Source organism: Lygodium microphyllum, chromosome 7 (genome assembly GCF_053477565.2).
Source record: "Lygodium microphyllum isolate KBCC chromosome 7, Lygodium_microphyllum_v1.1.10, whole genome shotgun sequence".
NCBI lineage: Eukaryota > Viridiplantae > Streptophyta > Polypodiopsida > Schizaeales > Lygodiaceae > Lygodium > Lygodium microphyllum.
In genome coordinates this window covers 163229038-163253907 of record NC_141141.1, presented here as the reverse complement: position 1 = coordinate 163253907, position 24870 = coordinate 163229038, and positions in this window count along the sequence as shown.

The window sequence follows — 24870 nt, the reverse complement described above, 5'->3', positions numbered from 1 at the left end:
CGACTGTTGGAATGTCAGCTAATGGTCTTGGAAGCCTTGGATGCTTCTATTGTAAGAACCCCCCATCCTACTCTCTAAGTGTGAGTGTTAGTCTATTATGTGATGTCAGCAAGCACAATGTCAAGACTATTCATCCATCAAGGCACACATAACCATGAGTTGCAAAGAGGCACATGCAAAGCTAATGTCAAAGAGGTACGAAAGATCATAGAGGAAATGGTAAGAGACTTCGACACTTGCAAATGACTATCGCTAGAAGACTAGTGGCGAGTGCCCTAGTTCTTGAGCAAGGTGTTCCCATGTCTGACACTGAACTACATCCCAAAAATATCATAAAAAGTCATGCATATGAAGATTAGTATTCCATGCATGTAGATTCAAACACATGGTCCGTGCAGTAGCAGGTGCTAAGAGCAATCAGGGGATGGAATCTCATCTTCTAAAGTTAAAGTAACATTATACATACAAATTTTCCATGGTATCCTATTTCCTAGGCAAGCCATTAACAATGATAGCAAGTGCTTTATATTCAAAATATTAATGACTAGGCCAGCCTTAGGGGTTAACTTAGTGAATTATAGACAAAGGAATGGCACTAGGGACCTATGCAATAGTTAGATATGCTTTGATCACGTGCATTACATTAATGATTGGACCACCATGGCAACAAATGTGTATGACCCAAGGTATTTTCTCTTACATGATTTTACTATCACAACATAAACTTAACAAACATAGTTCTCCTTGATCTCCAATTCTTGTCTTGTGTTTCTATAGTGTACAAGAGTTGATTAATTTGGCAATATGTGAGATGAAGGAAAAAAATGTAGATGTACATGCTCTTTTCTGGACAAAGATGAATGAAGTGATGGAGAAGTGTGTCCATCCAAGTACTAATTTTCGAGGATTTATGGTAGATGAGGTAGTTGCCAACTGGAGGGCCATTTGCAGAGTGTTCAATGGTGGTATAAAAAACATAATGCAATGAAGGGAGAAATCTTGCTTATTTCATTGGGAACAAAGTCTCCAAATACACACATCACAGTATATGCATGAGTTTTCATGATGAGCATAAGTGTTTGTGCTACATGTGGAGGTGTGCATCCATGGAAGATGATGCAACAATGCAATATCAATTCATTCAAGCTTGGTGGGCCTCCGAGAAAGTTGTAGATTGTAATTTTCTAACAATGGATTGTTGGCTTAGTTGGTAGCATATTAGATATCCATATTGGAGGTGACACTTTGTCGAGGTAAGACTAATCTGCAATAGTTGGATGTGATATGCAGTGCAATTGTTTTCTCATGCTCCATACCCTCTCGTGCCAGTATTTGTCCAGGTGTGGTGAAGGACATTGCTAATATGCTAACCACGAACTTAATAGAGCCAATGCATGCATCTCGGTTGGCAAAGGAGAGGTTTAAAGGATCTATAAGCTTATACGATGCATGTATTAGTGATTTGGCCAATGCTCTACTATAGAGCACAAAACGACATGCATTCATTTAGTGGAAAGTTTCGTAGTGCAGGACCTAGTGCTACAAAGAAGCTTTTGAGTTGACTACAACAAGGAATTAGCCCCACATATCAAACAGTAGCAAGGATGTTTGAGGAGGTGGCAAGAGGAATTGAATTGCATCAATGTCTTGACTTTTGAGGGGACAATGTGACTATAGCAATGAAACTTAAGGTTGATGGGAAAGAGGGGTCAAAGGAAGCAAACACCTCTCACATGTCTAAGTATGTGACACAATATAGCTCCTTTCAAGGGAAACTTACATGTGCACTAATTAAAATGTTAACTTTGGGCCAAATGGAGTCGTGAGATTGCTACATAACCACATTGATATATAGGCGGATCTCATATTGGACTAAATCTCATTCTTTGATTAAATAGGATTTGACCACATTGCCAAAAATCTTAGCAAAGTTCCTAGAGTATGATCCTTGCATAGGAAACTTACATGGAGAAGAAATCCAATGTTAACTTAGGGACAAAATCATCCATGACATTTTCTACATAACCACAATGATTTTTCACTATATCTCATACCACACTCACACTCAACATTTCATTATCACTTGACCATTTGGTTAAGCCCATGGTCAAGTCTCACTATTAATAGAATTTGATCTTCTCACTAAAGTCCATGGCAAAGTTTTTACTATATGATTCTTGCAAGAGAAACATAATTAATGCTAACTTAGGGCCAGGATAATCCATGAGATTTGATACATAAGCACACATATTTATGGTTGGATCTCATACCACACTTAATCTCAAATTTCAATAATTCATTTTATGAAAGAGTCCCTTTGGAGTACATTTGTCTTGTATTTCGTAAAATCTTGTGTTGTTGTGTTTTCAATTTTCAACTTAGAAATCTTATACATTTATTTGGGTTTTGTGAATTTTGAATATTTTTAAATCCACTTTTGTCTGACAACTTTTTCTCTTTGTAGAACTATTCAATGGCAAAGAAAGATAGCACATCCAAAAAGGAGACCCAAACCATTGATGGAGTTAGTGGTGATTTTGTGTATCCATGGTATGTGGATGTTTATGATAGTCAAGGAAAAAGGGCTGACAATGTTCTCTTATTCACTTTAAAGAGTGATATTGCATTTTTTCAACAAGATGGTGTCATAGAGAATATAACAGATGGATGTGTTGCAAAAGAGGGAATACCATGTAATCTTGTTAAGATCAAGGGGAAAAATGTAGTATACAAACTTGATCCTTTGTCATTTCACTTTGCCCGTATTAAAGAGGACGAAGAATACTCTTTGAAAACAATGGGATGGACCTTATTTGAGGAGGTAAAGGGCACAGAAGACATTATATTAGCATTCCAAGTTGTTCAAAATAGTGAGCTACTTTCCCTATCAAGAAAATGTGATCGCCCCAACAAAAGAAGGAAGCTCCAAGATAAACAAATAGACTTGAGATCTTCACCTTCTCCTCAAGAAGAAAATAATTCATGGAATCCCACAAGCTCAAAGTCAAAATCACCTCAACAAAGTTCCTTGTCACAAGCTCTTGTTGTTAGTATGGTTGTTAACACTACTAAGAATGATGCCACTTTACCTTCCATGCTAGAAGTTACACCTGCAAAGCCAATAATTTCTCTTGAGGTCAAGGGAGCAGAAAGAACATTTGATTTTCCTAAAATAGTTAAGAAGAAGGGAAAGAAGGAAGAATCAAGATTTCACATGTTTGAAAAATTCTTTCCATTTGGTCTAACAACACAATTTCCTATTCTCGTTGAGAGGTGTTATGAGGCACCTCCTTTGTATGCTTATAGCTCACTATGTTGGGATTATGTAGAGAAGCTAACCACATCTTTCATAGAATCCCATGAATCCAGCAATAGCAACATATCTTATGCCTTTTGTACAAGAAAACAATGAGAAGAGACCCATGCATTGTGATGAGGTGGATGCTAATAAGTTGGACACTTATAGTTATTGGATTATATCAGGGCTTCACTCAATTCATGCAACAAAGATATATATTCAGAGTAATACTACACATTGTCTAGCAACCGAGCATTTATACACCATAAGAAATGCTAGAATATTAGTTGATTGTCCTACGAAAATGTGCATTGAGCTTTCATGAATGACAAATATGGAATCACATAATGTTATGAAGAATGCCCCTTATGTTGAGCAACTTCAACAATTAAGAAATCAGTGGCTAGCATTTGGTTCTCCACCAAAACCCCAACAAGGGCTTTCTAAGACAAGCTCTCAAAGAGTACCATGGTAGGTAATCACATATAAGCTTACCTTCTCTTTTTGTGAAGATTAGTGTGATGCTCTTTCTTTTGTTCTATGCTCACTATTTTGATCTTTTTTTTGCAAAGATTTGTGGCATACATTGGAGAAAATTGTGCATCTAGAGATTGCCATATGATTGTTAGCTCCCAAGAAATATTTGATAGTTGGATCAAAATCATGAAGAGATACTCTAGAGGTGAACTTATATCCCAAGAGGAGAGTTCGAGAAAAGAGGGAAGGCAACCTTCTCCTGCTGCATTTCGTTGTCTTATGGGTTTAAAGGATGGAGACATCCTTACACTACAAGAGGAGATCAATGAAGGTCATATCCTTTTTCTTAGAAACAAATGGGATAAGGAAGATACGATTGACATGGAAACAAGGGCTAAGCAAATCAAGCAAGATAGGGTCCTAAAGGAGGAATTAGTCACTCTTTTCAATGCTTCAGTTCCAGAAAGTAGCGCTGTGATGAAGACTTGGGAAGAGCTTGTTGATGATTATGATATCAAGGATGAAGTCTACACAAAGATTTTAGGCATTTGTAATGATTGGGTATCAAAGAAGCTCACACGTGGAGCTAATGCAAGGTCCCTACCAAATGGAGCAAAAGTTATTGTGAACTTCCTAATTGGAAAAAAGTAAAATCCTCTTCAATACTCCACTACTTCCCCTTGGCGTGTATATGTTGTCGGATGCAATCTAGAAACCTTTGATCTTATACATAATGTTTACATAGATCCAATTACCATTGGGGTTGTTGTTCTAGATGCAGCACATGGGGTTGAGGGAATGAAATGGGACTCTATAAAGTTTGGAAAGGTTGTATCCACTCTACTAAAAATGACATGTGAACCTAAAAAATTCATGTTGTTATCATTTCTTGAACGAAAGCAAATGGCAGCTTTGGAAAATGCTCTTGAAAGCATTTCTTGCAAGTATCACATGCTAGTTGGTAGTGTTGACTTCCTACCAATGGATAGAATGTTTGCTTTTGGATCTATAGATTCTTTTGTGGTTTTGACATTAGCGACCATGGAGAAAAGTTTCATCAATTTTGAGTGATATATAAAAAATGTCAACAAGCCTTCCATTTTGGACTTTGAAGGCTTGGACAAGGAGTGCAATGATGAAGATCTTGAAGAAGAACAAAGGATTGCAAAGGCCGTTTTGAGAAAGAAAATGAAAGTTATGGAAACTACAATCAAAGAATTCAATGATGCTCATGAGGTTGTATTTGATGTATATGCAAATGGACTTGCATCTAAGGTGGCATTGGTAAATCATATGAAGACTATTACATTGGTTTGTAACACTCAAGAGCAAAGAGAGGTTGAAGCACAATTGTGGAGGGTCCATGAGAGTGCCAAACAAAATTTAAACTCCCAAGAGATTCCTCCTACTGAGGTTCAAGTTCTTGAAGTACCGCCCGAGGGCATAGAAGAATCAAGCCAAGATATAGCAAGTCTAATTATGAAAGAGAAATTAAAGGCTACTTCAGGTGTTTAAACTATGTTCCTTCTTCTTTCATCAAGGAAGACACATTGATGTAATTTTGATTTTTTTCTTGAGAAGTTACTTCCATTAGCATTTGCAATATTTTCTTTTTTTGATGATATTAATTAAAGAAACTATGTCTTTAGTTTTTTTTTAATTTTTTCAAAAGGTATCAAGCATGTTTGGTTTAAAAAATCTATTTAAGTAAATATTTTTCCAAATCAGTATTAAAGAGCTCATTAAAATTTATCATCCTTTGTAAGGATAATTGTTTTATTGTAATCTAGTGTGCAAGAATACTTATCATAATGAAAAGTTTGAGCTAGCTATGCAAAATTTACTTAAGTTTTTAGATCTTATTTCAATTAAACTCTTATATGTGTTGTGTTATGATCTTGTCATGTTAGTTTTGGTTAGATTTGTCCACATGGTCAAATCTCTTATCTCTTATAGCCTCTTTTACTACATCACTAGTGTATGTCTATGCATGTACCTTAGGATAAGAGAGCCAACAATATATTGCACACCCCAAAAAAGATTCATTGCACCTCCCAAAGGATTTTTACCTTAGTAGTAAATATTGCAACAAATATTTCTCTCCAATGTATCTTTTGAGATATGTATATGGAATATTAAGGTGAAATTCTTGTTACAATTTGTGAGTTTAAATATCTATGGGATATAACTAGTTCAAAAATAGAATATCTATGGGATATCTATGGGATATAACTAGTTCAAGTTGCACCTCCCAAAGGAGTTTTACCTTAGTAGCAAATATTGCAACAAAGATTTCTCTTCAATGTATCTTTTGAGATGTGTATATGGAATATTAAGGTAAAATCCTTGTTACAATTCGTGAGTTTAAATATCTATGGGATATAACTAGTTCAAAAATAGAATGGTTAGTCCTTAAGAAGAAACTATGAAAATTTATCCAAATAGAGTATAACTTATCTCAATTAAATTGTCATGTGTCACTTATATGTGACATAGTTTTGGTCACATGGTCAAAAGTATCACGTTTAAATTTTCTTTTAATAATTAGGACTAATAAATGCCTTCTTTGTACATGCCATTTTGAAGGGTGGAGCCTTTACATTACTATGAGCTCTCTGTACACCTGGCGTCCTGACTGAACGAATACCAAGCTCATCATCCAAACTCTCTGAACCACTAGAATCTCCATCAAATCCCAAATGACTAGTAGATGCATCATTATCATCCAGCACTTTCTTCTTTCCTTTGTCTTTGCTTGCAACACTTATAAATACACCTAAAGATGTGGGGCTACTCCTTAGTCTCCCAGACCAAGGGCTCACTGTAGGCGTAGTACCAGATGATATTTCTAGTCCACTATGACTGCGTGATTCTTGCTTTTCTTTCTGCACATAGCTATCATGATCATTATCATCATCTAATACATCACCATCATGTGCATACCAACTACTCATCTCATAAAAAATAATGTACTTGCTCACTCTAAACTCACTTGTGACAAGAAATTGAGGTGGGAAAAAGGGGGTGGTAGAAAAGGCGCAGGGAGGCAGAGGGGGATGGAGCTAATAGGTAGGGTTGGGCCATGATGAAAGAACAAGAGTGAAGCGGAGATTGGGGAAGGCTAGACTGGGTGATGGTGGTTGGGGGGACCAGCAAAAGTGAAGAGGCAAGTCTTAGTGGGGACAGAGGGGTGGTGTTATTTACATGGGTTGGAGCCATAGGGTGATGCACCGCCTAGCTGGGGTAGACAGCATCCAAAGTGCATCCTCAACTTTGTATTTATCCTCTTGATCTTCTTTAGCATCTTCTTCTTTTAGTGGTGCAGGGCATCCTACCTAGAAGAAAGGTCACAAGAAAACTAAACTTCGAGGAACTTTTTCCTTCCAACCAACCAAGGGTAGTATCACCAAAATCTTCAAAGGAAATGGTGGTGGAGACAGTCCTTCACGACATTGTTTGGACTATAAGAAGGATTCTAGCTCACAATCGTGTGCAATGTCAAGGATGGTTGGGATCTAGATAGGGAAAATGCAAAAAAACTAATTAGAAACACAACACATGGGGTTCCTGTACTCATTTTGGGGCATCGGGGAGTGGTTCAAGAGGAGAATCCATCAATCAACACGGAATGCAGTGCCACTTCATGTGGTTCTGTAATGATAGTATGGATCATACATGGAACATTTGTTCTTCCATTCATCAAGCAGCACCACCCAAAGTTCCACAAGTATAGATAGTAGCATGAGGTACAAATTTGATAGCAGAAGAAATCCACATGTTGGAGAGTGGTGGGTTTATTTTACAAAAGATAGCACAAGAAGTAAATGCTAATGAGGGCTCACATAGATATCAGAGAGGTGTTTCATAGGCTGTAGGGAAAATGATAGACTCAACATTGGCTCTAGATGCAACTATCAAGGGCCACATAGTGGTGGAGCCCTTGAAACATGAGCTTTTCAAAGTAGAGGCACCTAACCCAAGTGTTTTGCATGAGTGTTATGATGTACACATTGCAAAGAATCCAACATATAATTGTCAAGATTTCATGGAGTGTATCGCAAAAGGAAAGGCATAATTGGCATGCAAGCACTTGTATTATGTGTACCTTTGAGTATTTGGAATGGATGTAAATGTAAACATGTTTATACACCAACCCATACTCACTAAAGAAAACTTGCGCCTTGTATTTGGAAGCTAAAGAACTTTTCCAACACCACCTATACTGTGACCAACAATGCAATGCCAACACTATCTCTTAGCACAACTGCATTTTATTTTGTCAAGAAAATATTGTCATACAATTCACTTGGCTAGCTTATGTCAAAATTTTGACAAGCTTTTGGTGACCTTCTATCTCTTAATTTGTCAAGAAATAGCACTATTACAAGAAGTTAATACAATACAAATGTACATTTGGAGTGCTTGTATGAATTGTCTTGTATTGACTTTGTTAGGGGGAGGGATAGAAGGGAGAGAGAGGGGGGAGGGGAGGGGAGGGAGCTATCAATCCATTGCTTTTAAAGTTCTAATAATATAGAGTGGCTACACAAGCATTCACATTATGAGAGAGAGAGAGAGATATATATATATATATATATATAAGTGTTTGTTACAACACATGTTGTAATTTGATGTGAGGTATTATTATACATTATGGACTGATTGCATGCACGAGAGAGAGAGAGAGAGAGAGAGAGAGAGAGTGTGTGTGTGTGTGTGTGTGTGAGTGAGAGAGAGGGAGGGAGAAAAACACAAAGTGAGTGAGTGACTAATGTGTGTGTGTGTGTGTGTACATGTGATTTCTCCCTCTCTCTCTCTCTTTGTATTGTGAAAACACACACACACACACACTGGGGTATATCAAAAATATAGAAATTTCACATGCATCTTGGATAATTTTTGAGGACATGTTTCAGTAAATACAAAGATATGGAAAATTGAACTCAAGCAAGAGTTGAATACCTTGAAGAAAGGGAAAATGTCTATCAATGAGTATATTTTGAAGGTGAGAAGCATTGCAAATGCTTTGGTAGTGATTGATGCAACTTGATGATATATATATATATATGTATATATATATATATACCTATTTCTAAATTTTTATTAGTCTCTCTCGTGATCATTAAAGAGATCAACATGTAGGGTGAATCATTTGAAAGAAGTGGTAAATAGGTCCAAGCTTTTTACTCAAGTTTAGGAAGGGAATGTAGCAAATCCTCTTCAAGAGGCTGTGGTATGGGACATGTTAGTGATAACTAGCAAAACATGTTAAATCAGCAATTCGGTGAAATGTAGGTTCCAAGAGGCTGTGAAAACTTGAGAGTCTACAGGAGCTCTAGAATAAGAGGAGGATGGCAAAACAAAGGTTCTACTGATTCTGGTATTACCCATTGCTATACTAAGCAAGATTATATTCACAATGCTAAATTATAGCAAGGAAACTATATATCAGCTTCACGATAGATTGAAGATAAAATTGAGCATCTTTTTGTTATGTAGCATATTATGAATGTTATTATAGGAAAGGGAACACGTGATGATATATAGTATGTCAATTGAGGTACATCTAATCACAATCATGCTAAATGGTTTGAAGAGATACAGAATTTATAAAATCTAGATTATGTGCAGATTGGTGATGATTCATGCCACCCAATTTCAACATTGGAAAGGTTTCCTTGTCTTTGTATTATGGCCAAGCAAAGAGTCTATTAGATGTATTATATGTGCCATCAATCATAAAGAATTTAGTGTCTGTTGGCCAAATGGTAGCCAGATGATAGAGCAAGAGTTACAAGTCTAATTTAATACAAAAGGTTGTTTTGTAGAATGTTTAATGAATAGTACAAGTTGGTCGCAAGAGGGCCACATGTTTACCTTAGATGTTGAAATTCTTGTTATGAATGTTGCTATGTATGCTAAAGACAAAGGAGTGGTTGTTGCAGACATTGAAATATAGTGCAAATGTATTAGATATGAAAATGTGCAAAGGCTAAAGTTAATGTAGTCCAAAGGATTGTTACAAGGTTGCCTCTTTTTAGAGTTGCAAAATTTCATAAAGTGTGTGAAGCATCTCAGTTTGGTAAGCAGGAAAGACAACCTTTTTCATATGACAAAGATATGAGCAGAAACATACTTGATGTTGTACATATAGATGTTTGGGGACCTACATAGAACATATCTCTTGGTGGTAGCGAATATTTTGTTGCATTTATTGATGATTGTATAAGGAAGCTGTGGCTATATTTCATGAAGAAAAAAAGTGATGTATTTGAGCACTTCAAAACTTTGAAGACTGTTGTTGAAAGAGAAACATGCTTGAAAGTTAAGTTCTTGAGATCGGATGGAGGGGAAGAGTACCTCTCTAATGAATTTAGTGACTTCTTGAGGTCTCATGGGATAAAGAGACAATTTACTTATAGGTATATTCCATAGTAAAATGGAGTTGTAAAAAGAAAAAATAGGTATATTGCAAAAGTTACATGGGCATTGATGGTTGAAAAAAATATGCCAAAATATTTTGATCTGAAGTTTTTTATACTACTTCTATATTATAAACACAACTCCCATAGTTGTGGTTCATAGAATGACCCTTGAAGAATGCTTTATAGACAAGAAGCCCAATGTGTCACACTTGAAAGTGTTTGGTTGTATTACATATGTTTATGTGCCTGATGAGCTACAAAAGAAGCTTGATCCAAAGGATGAAAAATGTATTTTTATTAGATACTCTTTAGAGTAGAAAGGGTATTGTTGTTATAACTTTGTCACATGTGAGTTTAGAGTGACTAGCGATGTTATTTTTATGAGATGAGCAGTTGGTATGTATCTAGTGGTGATACATTGGATGATAATCATGATCATGATAGTTATGTGCAAAAATAAAAGCAAGAATCTCAAACCCTTAGTGGACTAGAAATGCCATTTGGTACTACACCTATAGTTAGTCCTTGGTCCGGGAGGCTAAGGAGTAGCCCCACATCTTCAAGTGCATCTACAAGTGTTGCGGGTAAAGACGAAGAAAAGAATCTACTAGTCATTTTGGATTTGATGGAGATTCCAGTAGTTCAAAGAGTTTCGATGGTGAGCTTAGTATTCCTTTAGTGAGGACACCAAGTGTAGAGAGAGCACATGGTAATGTAAAGTCTCCACTAAGTGATCCAATGGTACATAGGACTAGTAGGGTCAAATACCCTATTTAAAAAATTGATTTTGAAGGTTATGCAGCTCACCATTATAATTATATAGTAAAGGTGGTTGAGGATGTTGATCCCACTTGTTTTGAGGATGATGTTTGGCATGCTCATTGGAATGCAGTAACAGATGAGGAAATGATTGCATTAGAAGCCAATAAGACTTGGGATCTTGTACATTACCTAAGGGCAAGAAATCTATTGGCTGTAAGTGGGTTTACAAAATCAAGCATAATGTAGATGATTCTATTAGCGAGTATAATGCTAGGTTGGTAGCAAAAGGCTATGCTCAAACATATGGCATAGATTACAAAGAGACATTCAATCCAGTTGCTAGGATGGCAACTGTTAGATGTGTGACTGCTTTGGCAGCAGCCAAAAGTTGGAGTTTGGAGATGGAGTAGCCAATAAGTTATGAGGATTTAGAGCATCCCACATATGTGTCCAAGTCAAAGAAGGTACTCTATGGGTTGAAAGGAAGCACCTAAAGCATGGTCTAACAAAATCAAAGAGTATCTTGTCAACATTGGCTTTTATATTTCTAATGTTGATCACTCACTTTATGTGAAAAAGGGAAATGCAAGTTTGGCCATCATAGTCATCTGTGTGGATGACTTGATTATTACAAGTGACACTGATAGTGGGATTGATGAAGTTAAAGGATTTTTGAAAAAGAAGTTTGAGATGATGAAGGATTTGGGTGAGCTAAGGTACTTTCTTGGTATTAAGGTGATCATATGTGACAATGGTATATGGCTGTCACAAAGGCAATATGGCTTGGATGATATGTTATCCAAGTATGGTATAACAATGTATAAGCCTCTTTAAGTGCCATTGGAGAAAAATATGAATTTGAGTGGTGTTGATGTTAGAGATGAGATAGAATACCCTACTACGTTCAAGAGAATAGTAAGAAGTTTGATTTACATGACTATATCGCAAGGACAAATTTGATCTATGCTATTGGTCTTGTCAATCAATTTATGTAGATGCCTAGAAAGCTTCATTTGGATGTAGTTAGATGCATATTGAGGTATATGAAGTCCACTTTGCATTATGGAATTTTTTATGAGGTAGGGAAGGATATACATGTGTTTGGATACACAAATGCAGATTGGACTAGTAGCATGTCTAATAAAAGATCTACCAATAGATCTATCTTTTCCCTTGGTAGGGTAATAGTTACATGGAGCAGTAAAAAGTAACCTGCAATTGCTTTATCGAGTACATAGGCTAAGTGTAGAGGTGCTACTATGGCTGCATATGAGGTGGTATGGCTATAAAAGTTATTGGATGATTTGGATATTCAGGGAGACAATCTAGTTGTCATTCACTGTGACAACATGAGCAACATACAGCTAGTTAGAAACCCATTGTTCCATGTTAGGACAAAACACATTGAGGTGCATTACCACTTTTTGAGAGAGAAGGTACTTGTAGGAGAGATTGACTTGGTATATGTTAGCACATAGGATCAGATAGCAGACATTTTCACAAAAGCATTGGATGCTAGAGTTTACAAATCCATGGAGCTTCAATGAAGTTGTCAATATCAATGTAGGTAGAGTGAGACATAAATAAACATAGTATATGGGTACAACGATAGTGTACCACTTATATTTTTTCAGATAGGTATATGAATGTGGTACAACCCCGAAGGGTACATTTACACCTACTAGTGTGGGTGTGGGCACAATGGCCCTTTATTCCCAACAACCTCCCCCGTAAAGGCAACATGCCTAAAGGTAGAGGAAAGAATTAGCTAAGTCTAAGTATGTACAAAGCTAAAAAACCTATACCTATCCAACTCCCATCATCTACCGACAATGAGCAAACCACTCTACTAGAAGACCCTTCATAAGAAGGTCTACATGGTTATCATCAATATTATGTACCTTAGCAAGATTAGTGCTCTTGTTATGAACTACTTCCTGATACTTTACCTATATGTTCTATTTCTTTGCATGAAATATAGGATTTTATACTAACATGATAGCACTATAACTATCACAATGGAGGACATGAACCTCTGTAATGCCAAGCTCTCCAACCAAACATGAAAGACATAAAGCCTCTTTGTATGCCTCAATGGTGGCAACCATGTACTTTGCCTCTGTAGTAGACAATGCAACACACTTCTGCAGCCCCAGATATCCAAGAGACTCATCCTCCTATGAAGGTGAATACATGCCCTGAAGTAGACTTCCTGTAGTCTAGATGACTAGCATAGTTTGCATCCGTAAAGCCAATTACATATGCGTTTTGCTTTCCAAAGAAAATGCACAAATCCTTTGTGCCATTGAGGTATCACATGATACTCTTCATTGCTTCCTAATGCTTCTTACTAGGATGTGCCATGTACCTACTAACCACTCCTACTACAAATGCTATGTTAGGTTGTGTAGCAACCATAGGATACATTAAGCTACCAGTAGCTTAAGCATACTGAATCTTGGCCATTTTAGCCTTTTCATCATCAGACGTAGGGATGTCCTTCAACACAGAGTTTCACATATGGAGACAAAGGAAGCCCAATCTCTTTTCTCCCCTCCATATTGAAACGCTACAAAATCTTATATACATACTCTTGATGTGATAGATAGAGAAGCCCCTTTGATCTGTCCCTGAGTTTCCGCATTCCAAGAATATTATTAGCCTCACCAAGATCCTTCATGTAAAACCCAAAATGTAGACTTTACTTTAAGGTGTTCAAAGCATGAATATCCCTACCTACAATCAACATGTCATCCACATATAAAACCAAGATAACTAGGCTGTCAACTACTGATTTCTTGGTGTATAAGTTGTGATCCACTTGACTCCTATTAAAGCCTTAAGACTACATGAATGTATCAAATTTATGATACCATTCCCGAGGTGCCTATTTTAGTCCATACAAACTTCTATTGAGTTTACATACCATCTTCTCTTTCCCCTTTGCCACAAAACCCTCAAGCTACTGCATATAGATGGGCTCATGTAGATCACCATATAAGAAAGTAATCTTTACACCCATCTACATTAGTTCCATGCCTTCATATGCAAATAAGATCAACATGGTCCTTAAAGTAGTCATTTTGACTACAGAAGAGCAAATTTTATCAAAGTCAATCCTATGTTCATGCTTGTATCCCTTTGCAACAAGTCATGCTTTGCACTTTGGCAAGGAACCAAAAGTGACTTTCATCTTATAACCCCACGTGCATGGTAGAATCTTCTACCCTTTAGGAAAATGGACCAAGTCCCAAGTACCATTCTTCTCAAGAGATTCCATCTCTGACTCATAGCCTTAAACCACTTTTTGGTATCCCATCTGTCCATTGCTTTCTCGAAGCATGATGGTTCACCACAATCACTCAACATGACATAATCAACAGCATATTGAGCACCTAGGACAAACCTATCAGGTGGCTTTGAAGGTTGGGTCAACCTATGAATTGAAGATTCGGCATTCGCATGCTATAGGGCCTACAAATTTGCATTTACAACTTGCTATTCTGAAATTTCACAATATTGTGCTACCACATCTAGTTGTCCTAACTACATGCTATTGTGCTGAGACTGTGGTACATCATGGGCAATACCTTGCCAATTATTTTTAGCATGATTCCTTGAATTTTCAGGGTCATTTATAGCAAGTATATGCTATTTCCAATGGGCATTCTCTGATATCCTAAAGTACATCTCCCCTAAATACAACCCTTCTAACCTCCTCTATCTTTTTGGGTTGTTTATGCATGTGGTATTCATGGAAGATAACATCATTGCTGCGTACTACTTTCCTTTTCTCAGGATCCCATAATCTATAGCCCATTTTCCCCTCATCACCATATCCTAGGAAAATTCATTTACAAGACTTTGGCTGAAACTTTGTTGTGTTCTTCCTTATGAATATGCACAAATGCCTCACATTTCCAAACACTCTCAAATGAGCATATGAAGATGGCTTGACTGACCACTCTTTCTGAGGAACTCTCCTCCCAAAGACTTGTTCGGTGAGACAGATTGATCAAGTGAATGGCTATTATAATAGCATCTAAACAAAAGCCATGGGGTAATGTAGCATGAGACAAAATAGTGTGGACCTGATCATGAATGGTCCAATTCATACACTGCATCTCTGTTTTGGGGTGAATTATGAGGGGCAGTGAGCTATCTCTTTATCCCTTTATTGTCACAAAAGTCATGAAAGGCTTTTGACACATATTTTCCACTATTGTCAGAGTAAAGACACTTGAGTGTCTTACCAATCATATCTCTTGAACTTATCCAAAGCCTTGTCCTTACGACGAATAGGGTATACCCATACTTTGGGTGTAGCATCATCAATAAAAGTGACAAAGTACTTCACCCTAGAGACAACCCTGGCATTTGACATACATCTGAATGTACCAACTCTAAACGAAAAGATTTCAATAAAAGATACTTTTTATGTGATGTCTGAGCATATGTTTACCATAGACACTATGATCAAAAAGGTCAAAATCAGCACATCTCAGACATGGCAAATAACCCAAATGATATAACACTTTCATTCTAGTTTGACTCATATGTCCCAACTGGCCATGCCACAAAAAAACACTTGGCTGCTCGGTAATGGCAACAACATGGTCATGCACACTAGATACATGTAATGGATACAAGGTATCACTCTTAGAGCCTCTGGTAATGACCCTAGATCCCCTACATATTTTCCATTGCCATCCCCAAAAGTAGTGTGATAGCCATCATAATCTAGTGGCCTTGTGCTTATTAAGCTCTTATTGAGATAGGTACATGTGTCACATGATGATGAAGAGTAAAGATTGAACTATGCTAAAATTTCAACTACAGACTGCCAATGCCTACAAATCACATGCATAGTGGTCCCCCAAGTGGACAACACCATATATGCCACGATTGTAATCAGTGAACCACTCACGGTGGGATATAACATTAAATAAAGCACCTTAATCCAAGATCAAAGTATGCATGTCATCATCCAAATCTACTGCCTATGAGTGTGCACTAAAGCAATAAGAGACAAAGAGTATATCACCACTGCTATCACTCTCATGGTTGATTACATTGGCTTCCTCTATCTTGACATTGGTCTTGTTTGCATGCTTATTGTCCTTTTTCTCCTCCTTGCTCTCATCAATCTTCTTACCCTTTCTTTTCTCTTTCTTCCACTTATAGCAATCATGCTTGAAGTGACCTTTCTTGACACAATGATGGCACTCTACATATTTCCCTGACTTATTGTGTCCTTTATTTTTAGATTTTCCTTTTTGATTGTTAACCCCAATGTGAGATGGAAAAAAAAGTCAAAATAAGGAATAATGCAAAAAAAGATAGTACGGTGAATGAATAAGAGAGGAAAGACCAAATGGGCAAAAGGTCAAGTCGAAGGTGAAGGTGCATTTTAAAATGCAAAGGCGTCACCAAAATTTTGTAAAAGAGCGCTAGACTCCCTCCTATGCAAATTGTAAAATCTAGATGGGCATAGGTGAAGGGACAAGGCAAATAGAAGGGAATAGAGAAAGAGGACCTTGGCAAGATGCCCAGTCATGTAAAAAAAGGGATGGGTGCCCAAGGGATTTAGGGCTTGTATATAAACTCAAAAAATGAATGAGAAGCTCATTCTTTGGTGTGTGGCTAAAGTGGCTTCCTCTTCCTCTCTTCTTCTCTCCTTCTTGCTTGTGTGTGCTTGTGCTTGAGAGAGGGAGTGTAAGAGTGCTAGGGAGTGAGTATGTGAGGGTGAGGGACCATGGTGGAGAAGCTCTTCCTCTTCTCCTTTCTTCTTCTATTCTCTTCTCTTCTCTGGACCTATGAACGATTATGGAGGATGGAAACTAAGAGAGCGTAAAGAGATGGAGAAATTTGAGAGAGAGAGAGAGAGAGATGGACCATGATATACCGTTTCGAGGTGATCTCAAGAATGTATCCACATTGCATGCTAGAGAGAGAGAGAGAGAATAATTTACACAAGATAGAGTGCTATTTGGGTAGGTGTTGTAGAAAAAGAAAGGCGAATATGCACGTAGAGAGAGAAACTGAGAATCAAAGTTGAGAGAGAGAGAAAGAGAGATAGATAGAGTGAAGGAAGTGGTGGCAGTAGTGGAGGTGGTGAGGGTAGTGGTGGTGGAGGTGGAAATATCTAGGGGTGGAATAAGTTGACTATGTGGAATAAGAAATGGAGGTTGCCCAGAAGAGCTCGCTCAAAAAGTTCACTTCTTGCCCTCCCTCTCAGAACAACATAGGTTAGCAAATATTTCCTTACATCCAACTATGCTTGAGATCTAGGAGAATATTTGCTACAAGTGATCTAGGAAAATTGTAGGAATCCTATTCTAATTAATCACCAAAATTGCAGGAATTGTATTTGCTACAAGTGATCTAGAAAATTTACAAGAATCCTATTCTAATCAATCACCAAATTCTTACTTGCCTTAGTGATCTGCATGATTGTAAGATGATACTTCTTGATAATGTCCCTTTAATAGTTTGAAGAATTCTATGTACAGACATAGTCCGTCAAGTATCCCTACACCCTCAAACCTTAACCATCTACGCCACCACTTTTGGGATCATTTGCTCATGTTTGTAGCAAGGAAATAAAAATCTACTCGAGTGTAGCCTAGAACCATAATATCATGGATTATGTCACACAAATCAGACATTAATCTCTAAAGCCATGCTTAGGAATTTGGTCACAACAAAGCCTCTTACCTTGTATGATTCCAAACTATACATTTGGATGGATGAAAATGTGAGGCTCATATTGGGTATATAGTAGGTGTGTCTATAGCCCATGTACTCATTTGTAGGTCCATTCCATCATCCCAACCCTATGCCACACCACCCACCCACCACTGACACCCAACACAACAAGCCTCCCCTACTCCAAAAAAAGGAGGGAAAGACATCCTAGGATGAAGCTTAGTGTAGTGTGTGTGTAAATGATATTTTGGTTCATTTGGAATCATGCTTGCACATTTCTGAGTGGGTGTATGGACAATTCTTTGGGTAGAGTCTGAACCTAGTATATGGGATTACCTTGCAAAAATAAAGGGTCACATGACAAGGTAAAGGCTAAGGATTCCTTGGCTTTAAGGTTTGGGTAAGCAGTTATATGTACTAACTTGGATGAAGGATTATTGTAAATAAATACATTTTATCTGTTGAGGCTCAATCTCTAGGTTAATGACTCTTCAATTATCTAATTATACTTGAGCAAAGCAATGCTCCTATTTGGCCTGGTAGTAATTTGCACCTAATAGCAAGAAACTACTTTCTACATAGTTTAGGGACCTAGACATTTCTGAGCAGCTAAAAGATCATACTCAAGATGATTTAGACATGAGGGATTAAGAGTTTTCTTTCATGTCTAGCTATGATAGGGGACAATATGCTCTTCTAGGCAAGCTAGTCACAATATCATCATTTGATAGTGCTTTGACCTCTAAACTTGATGTCATTTTAGAAGTTGAGACAAAGGTGTGCATTATAAGTGTAGAATTGGGCTCTTTTGGAGAGACTCGCTCTATCAATTTAGTATTAATCAGGTAAAATGATAGGTATGAAGCATGAGAGGAGAGTTAATGGCTTTAAAGGTTCAAATAGAAGGGAGTATGGAAGATAGATAGGATGAAAACACAATAGAGAGAGAGAGAGAGAGAGAGAGAGAGAGAGAGAGAGAGAGAGAGAGAGAGAGAGAGAGAGAGAGAGAGAGAGAGAGAGAGAGAGAGAGAGAGAGAGAGAGAGAGAGGTATATGGTCTAGTCACAAACATGGAATGTGGAGCATGGAGTGGATAAGATGGCATGTAGGTGAGAAGAAGTAGTAGAAGAAGAAGAGATGAGGAGTTAAAGAAAAGAAGAAGACAAAAGAAATAAAGTCGAAGGAGAAGAAGAAGAAGAAGAAGCATACTAAGGACAATAAGAAAAAAAAGGTCTAATATTTTCCCTCCCTCTTCCTCTCCCTCACTCTCTCTCCTCTTCTTCTCCCGTCTCTATTTATAGATTGAAAAATATGTTTTCAAGTTTAAAAAGGAGAAATTTCCAGGCATACCAGCAATCTATAGCTATATGTGTAAAGAAATCTTTTAGTTTTTCACCTTTATTAGGAGATCTTTCTTTTACTAGAAAATATATTCTAAACTTTCTTCACATATGAAAAACAATTTTAAGTCCAAACCATAAAGTTCCTAGCAAAAAAGTGACCTAAAGTTGTATATGTGTAACAAGACCCATAGCACGGTGTGCACAATAAAAGTTGTGGTCATGCATTATAGATCTTGAATATGTTGGACTTTGTTGTGCAAAAGCACATCAAAAAAATAAGGCACAACATGTTTACTAGGAACCAATGTGGTGAGAAAAACAAGTAGTAGAGCAAATCAAGCATAGCTAGATAAAGAAGTAACACAATGCATCAAAAAGGTTGTTAAGAACATCGACTGTATTCAAAATTGAGATAGAGTTGATGGGAGCTAATTGCCATTTTCAAACTTACAGTAAATGGAATCCACACTCTCAAAAGGGAGCCTTAGTTGTTTTTGTATCCTATTTTGGTGGAATGGATCTAAGTCAACCTCATTATAGTGTCATGTATGTTGGGTGGCCAGAAACATGTTGATTGTAGGTGATGTGTTACACAAAAAAGATGGCATCCCCTTCTTACTCTCTTTCCCTCCTTCCATGTGTTGAATCTGCATCTCTTTGCGAAGTCTTCATTCAGCTTCCCAATCTATTTGGTCATCTAACCATGGCTCCTCTACATGTGTATCCGGTTCCTCGGTCTCTGAATCTTCGTCTTTCGAGTCGCTCATGGCATCTGGTAGCTTGGCACTTCTCCCATATTAACCTTTGTGTACCACCCAGAACTTATAATACAAAATGAGTTCGAAGGATCACCCCACGATGATAGTGTTCCAAGGGTTGAGTTCTACCTAGTGTAGATATGGAAGGTGTTTATGGCCATATGTACTAACATATGCAATTGTGGAGCTTGTGAGATTACCGTCTCATGGCACAAGTGCAACTTTACCTTTAACCCCTTTATTAGGCCATTGATCAGCCTCCTTATCACCATCCTTGGATGGAGTATCTATAATAAAAAACATAATTCATGGTTTGCTTTTATTTTGCTATGAGTCTTATTTCTTTGTGAGCTTGCACCACAATATCTTGAGCTTATCATCCTCTCCTTGCTCAAACTATATGGAGTATGCATTCTATATTTATACTATAATGCACGTTAGCCCAAGAAATATCCATGTTCTAGTTTTTCACATATTAGTGAGATCTTTTGTTCTTAAGTTTCATGACTAACCCTCCACATTTCTTTTCTAAATGATGTAGTGGATGTTGTGTCTCAAGTGAAAGTTGAATGTAGGTGGACATTTCATCCAATTAGAGAAACAACTTGCTCATTCAAAAGTTTATGCAATTACATACAATGAACAATTGGAAGCTTATGGGATAGTAATGGTCTACATTGAGATCTTGTTTGGAATAATTGGAACTTGCTTTAAATTAATGTTGTTAGACTGCTCAATGTTCCCATTGTTGCATCGACAAACAAGGTCTCCATGTGGGCCCTATCACTTTGTGGTATGGCAAACCTTTGCCAGCATAAAAATGGACTATGGATCTAAAAGTGAACTCCATAGCCATACTCATTCTTGTCTCGTCTTCAACAACCATATTTAAGCATATGGCATCTTTGAATAACATTATTGTACCTAGTCCTCAACAATCAATGAAGGCCAGTTGATGTCTCCTATTTCCAAAAATACATATAAGCATGGATGTGTTTCCCAAAATTTGTTCCTCTTATGTCCAATGGAAATTTGTGGATAGTGATGACTTGTGCACTCCCCAATTTCAATACATGATTGCACTCATGATAATGGAACCTCTTCAATTCCATTCCAACTCTTTCAAAGGGAAAAATAAGGAATAAGAGAGAAGACTGACTCTAGGTTGGCAAAGTGGACAACCTATTTTTATTTGTATAGATCTAATCAATTACATAAAGCATTTTAATGGGATTTTAGATAATTTCATTAAAATGAAGTCTAGGACAATATACATATACTCATCCATGTTTTCATGTTAATAAGGCCACGGGCCCATGATATGACCTCTCAAAGGTCACTCAAATTATTCATTGTCATACCATTATGATTTTATTTATCAATGTTTCTATCCATAGTCAGTTTTCCCCCCCATGTGGCACAAGGTCTCAAACTCTGTACAGCATAAATTTGTTACACAAAAATAATGAGCCTAGACCAATTTTGCATCAAAGTTGGACTTTATGATTTAGTAGTACCATGACGTCTTAGACTTATATGTCACAACTCTTAAGATGTGGGTATCATTATTAACATGCGCAGTTCTATAATAGATTTCCTCACTACATATAGAACTTAAAAATCATGTAATTTCTCTTTGCTAATCAATTAACATAAGGTTGAGGGTTGTCCACTTCCCAATACTCCTTTTTTGGACTCAATTTTGGGCCCTTGGAGAAGTGCCACATCATCTTTTGTTATGAAAAATGAAACCATAGTAACATTTCAACAAATCGACTCTAAACTTGTCAAACTTTAGATATCTATAATCTTCTTCTCAAGAGCTTTCCATTGATATCTAATATGATAAGGTTTGGATGTGAGGAGTGAAACATGTAGAAAAGGTAACTCAAAATTTTGTAGCGATAAGTTTTTAGAATTTGCTACACTATCAAAAGAAACATGATAGTATTCAACCCCACCTGATTCCTATCATACAGGTGACTCACATGGCAACGTTATTTCAGAAATGTAGCCTCTACTTTATCTCATGATAATATTGATGTGTAGTCACAGAAGAGAAATTGGAGAATGCAATTGAAATTTTAGCACACAGTCCTTAGAAGATCTATAAGAGTCACTTGTGCTCCATAGAGGCTTACCTATAGAACTAACCTTGCTACTACACATGTAACATTTATCATTGAACCTTAGTCATATAATGGCACATACATAAAGGAATAGAGGACACAAGATAGCCTGTCTCTGAAGAGCAGCCAAGTCCTGCTGTGAGAGAGAAGGGATCAAGGGAACATGAGGGCTTGGAGGAACAGACCGTGACTTTGCCAGTTGATCTTGCAACTGCTTGATTTGGGAGGCTTGTGATTCCACGGTGTCATTAGCAGTCTGTAACGTTGAAAGTTTGACATCTAAGAGAGTTTGCAACTCTTGCGCTTCTCTGGACATCCTCTCCTTCTCCTCTGAGATGCTAGTAACCTCTGATTGAGCCTCTATTAACTGAATCTTCAAAGAAGATATCTCATCTCTTTGGGTTGCAACCAGTTGGGTTTGTTGCTCCATCTGCTTAAACAAATCTGCTAGGGTATCCTTAGCAGAGGCTAACTCGGATGTTGCCTTATGCAACTGGTCCTTAGACTGCATCAGTTCTTCATAAAAGGAAGCGTACAACTGTTGAACACAGGCTGTCTCACTGACAATTCAATGGAACTGTGAATGTCTTTACAGAGGAAAGGAATGGCATCTCCCGATACTAGACTGTTCAGTGAGGGGGTTGATATGTCCAACGAACCTTCTCGATGGGCTCTGAACAGGTTATTACATGTGAGATAACCAGGGAGATCACTGCCAGAGGTAGCAGGAATGGGCACTGAAGGAAGAACTGAAGGAGCTTTATCCGCTACCCGCTTCAAGTGTTTACGTTGTATGACCAGGGGAGGAGGAGAATCGAAATCCTCTATATCAATTGCTCCATCTGCTCAAACAAATCTGCTAGGGTATCCTTAGCAGAGTCTAACTCGGATGTTGCCTTATGCAACTGGTCCTTAGACTGCATCAGTTCTTCATAAAAGGAAGCGTACAGCTGTTGAACGCAGGCTGTACTGACAATTCAATGGAACTCTGAATGTCTTTACAGAGGAAAGGAATGGCATCTCCCGATACTAGACTGTTCAGTGAGGGGACTGATATGTCCAACGAACCTTCTCGATGGGCTCTGAACAGGTTATTACATGTGAGATAACCAGGGAGATCGCTGCCAGAGGTAGTAGGAATGGGCACTGAAGGAAGAACTGAAGGAGCTTTATCCGCTACCTGCTTCAAGCGTTTACGCTGTATGACCAGGGGAGGAGGAGAATCGAAATCCTCTATATCAATTGCTCCATCTGCTTAAACAAATCTGCTAGGGTATCCTTAGCAGAGGCTAACTCGGATGTTGCCTTATGCAACTGGTCCTTAGACTGCATCAGTTCTTCATAAAAGGAAGCGTACAGTTGTTGAACGTAGGCTGTCACTGACAATTCAATGGAGCTCTAAATGTCTTTACAGAGGAAAGGAATGGCATCTCCCGATACTAGACTGTTCAGTGAGGGGACTGATATGTCCAACGAACCTTCTCGATGGGCTCTGAACAGGTTATTACATGTGAGATAACCAGGGAAATCACTGCCAGAGGTAGCAGGAATGGGCACTGAAGGAAGAACTGAAGGAGCTTTATCCGCTACCCGCTTCAAGCGTTTACGCTGTATGACCAGGGGAGGAGGAGAATCCAAATCCTCTATATCAATTGGTTTTGACTCATTTGAAGGTGGAGGAGGAGGAGGGACTAGATCAGATGGAGGAGGTGGAGACACATTCTTCTGTAAACCTGAATAGGTCAAGAAGGCATACAAGTACGATCCATAGGTGACATTGGTAACATTGCCCCTGGTGACTTTGACGAAATGTTGATCCATCTTAGTGAGTAGGTAAGTGCTCCAATCAATAGCTACTCCTTTTAACACTATCCTTGAAGCTATGAAAAGCTCTTTGGACAAGTAATGGGATGGCGTTTTTGCAGGCATAAACCTGTCTTGGAGAAACTGACAGACCAACTTCCACACAAGATCAGTGTCATGGAAAAGGAAACTCCTGAAGAGTTGATCACCTTCTTAACATCCAGCATTTCCCTTGTCTGTTTTTGTAACAGCTTCAAAATCTCTTCATTAGAGAAAAGCTGGCGAGTGGTAACAAAGGGTTTACCTTTGGAGGGAAAAGACAGAGCCTTCCCAAGGCCTCGAGGTGTCAAAGTCATAGAAATACCCTAGACCAGTCTCAACTTCTTGCTGTAGGAGGCCAAAAACTCATCACACATCGATGGATCCTCTGGAAGCAATGGAAAGGAGGCAGCCACAAAAGCAGCGAGTCCCGCCTTCGTGAGAGGCTCAAAAGTGAGTAGGGAAGAGTAATCCCTACTGACTAGTGGGACATACTGGATAGGGGGAGGAGCATGAGAAGGCGCCATTCAGATGGTGACACACACACCACAAACACAGACAAACAAGGAAAATGCCTGCAAAGCAACAGACAAAAAACCAAGGATAAGATATCAACCAAAATGAGAAAAACGTGACTCGACCAACTATCCCCAAGCAAACCACATCCTAGACAAAATTCGACATGACCTCTAGACATATGCGACCGAAAGCTTCATGCTATGCATCATACAAACATCCAAATCCCCGTATCATGAAATAAAGAAAAAACTACACACCGTACCCTTAACCGTAACAAAGAAACTGAACCAAAACATCACAACAACCCTCACATATCAAGACCACAACTTTTGATAAACAGGTTTTGACCATGGAGAGAACTCCGAAGACTTCGCGTACCCATCCTACGAAACGAGTTCATTAAAAAGGGAAAATTAAGTGCAGTGGGGGAATTAATTTAATTAAGGGTTCATGTTAATAAATTATTAAGAAATGGGTGAATTTTTATTAAGTGATAAACCTTATCAAGAAAATGGCGGTTCCTTCTTAAAATTTTAATTACCAATTATTAGGTTAAAGCTGTGCTTTAATTCGAATCCCGGACTTTGATACCCAGACTGGGTCTTTAAAT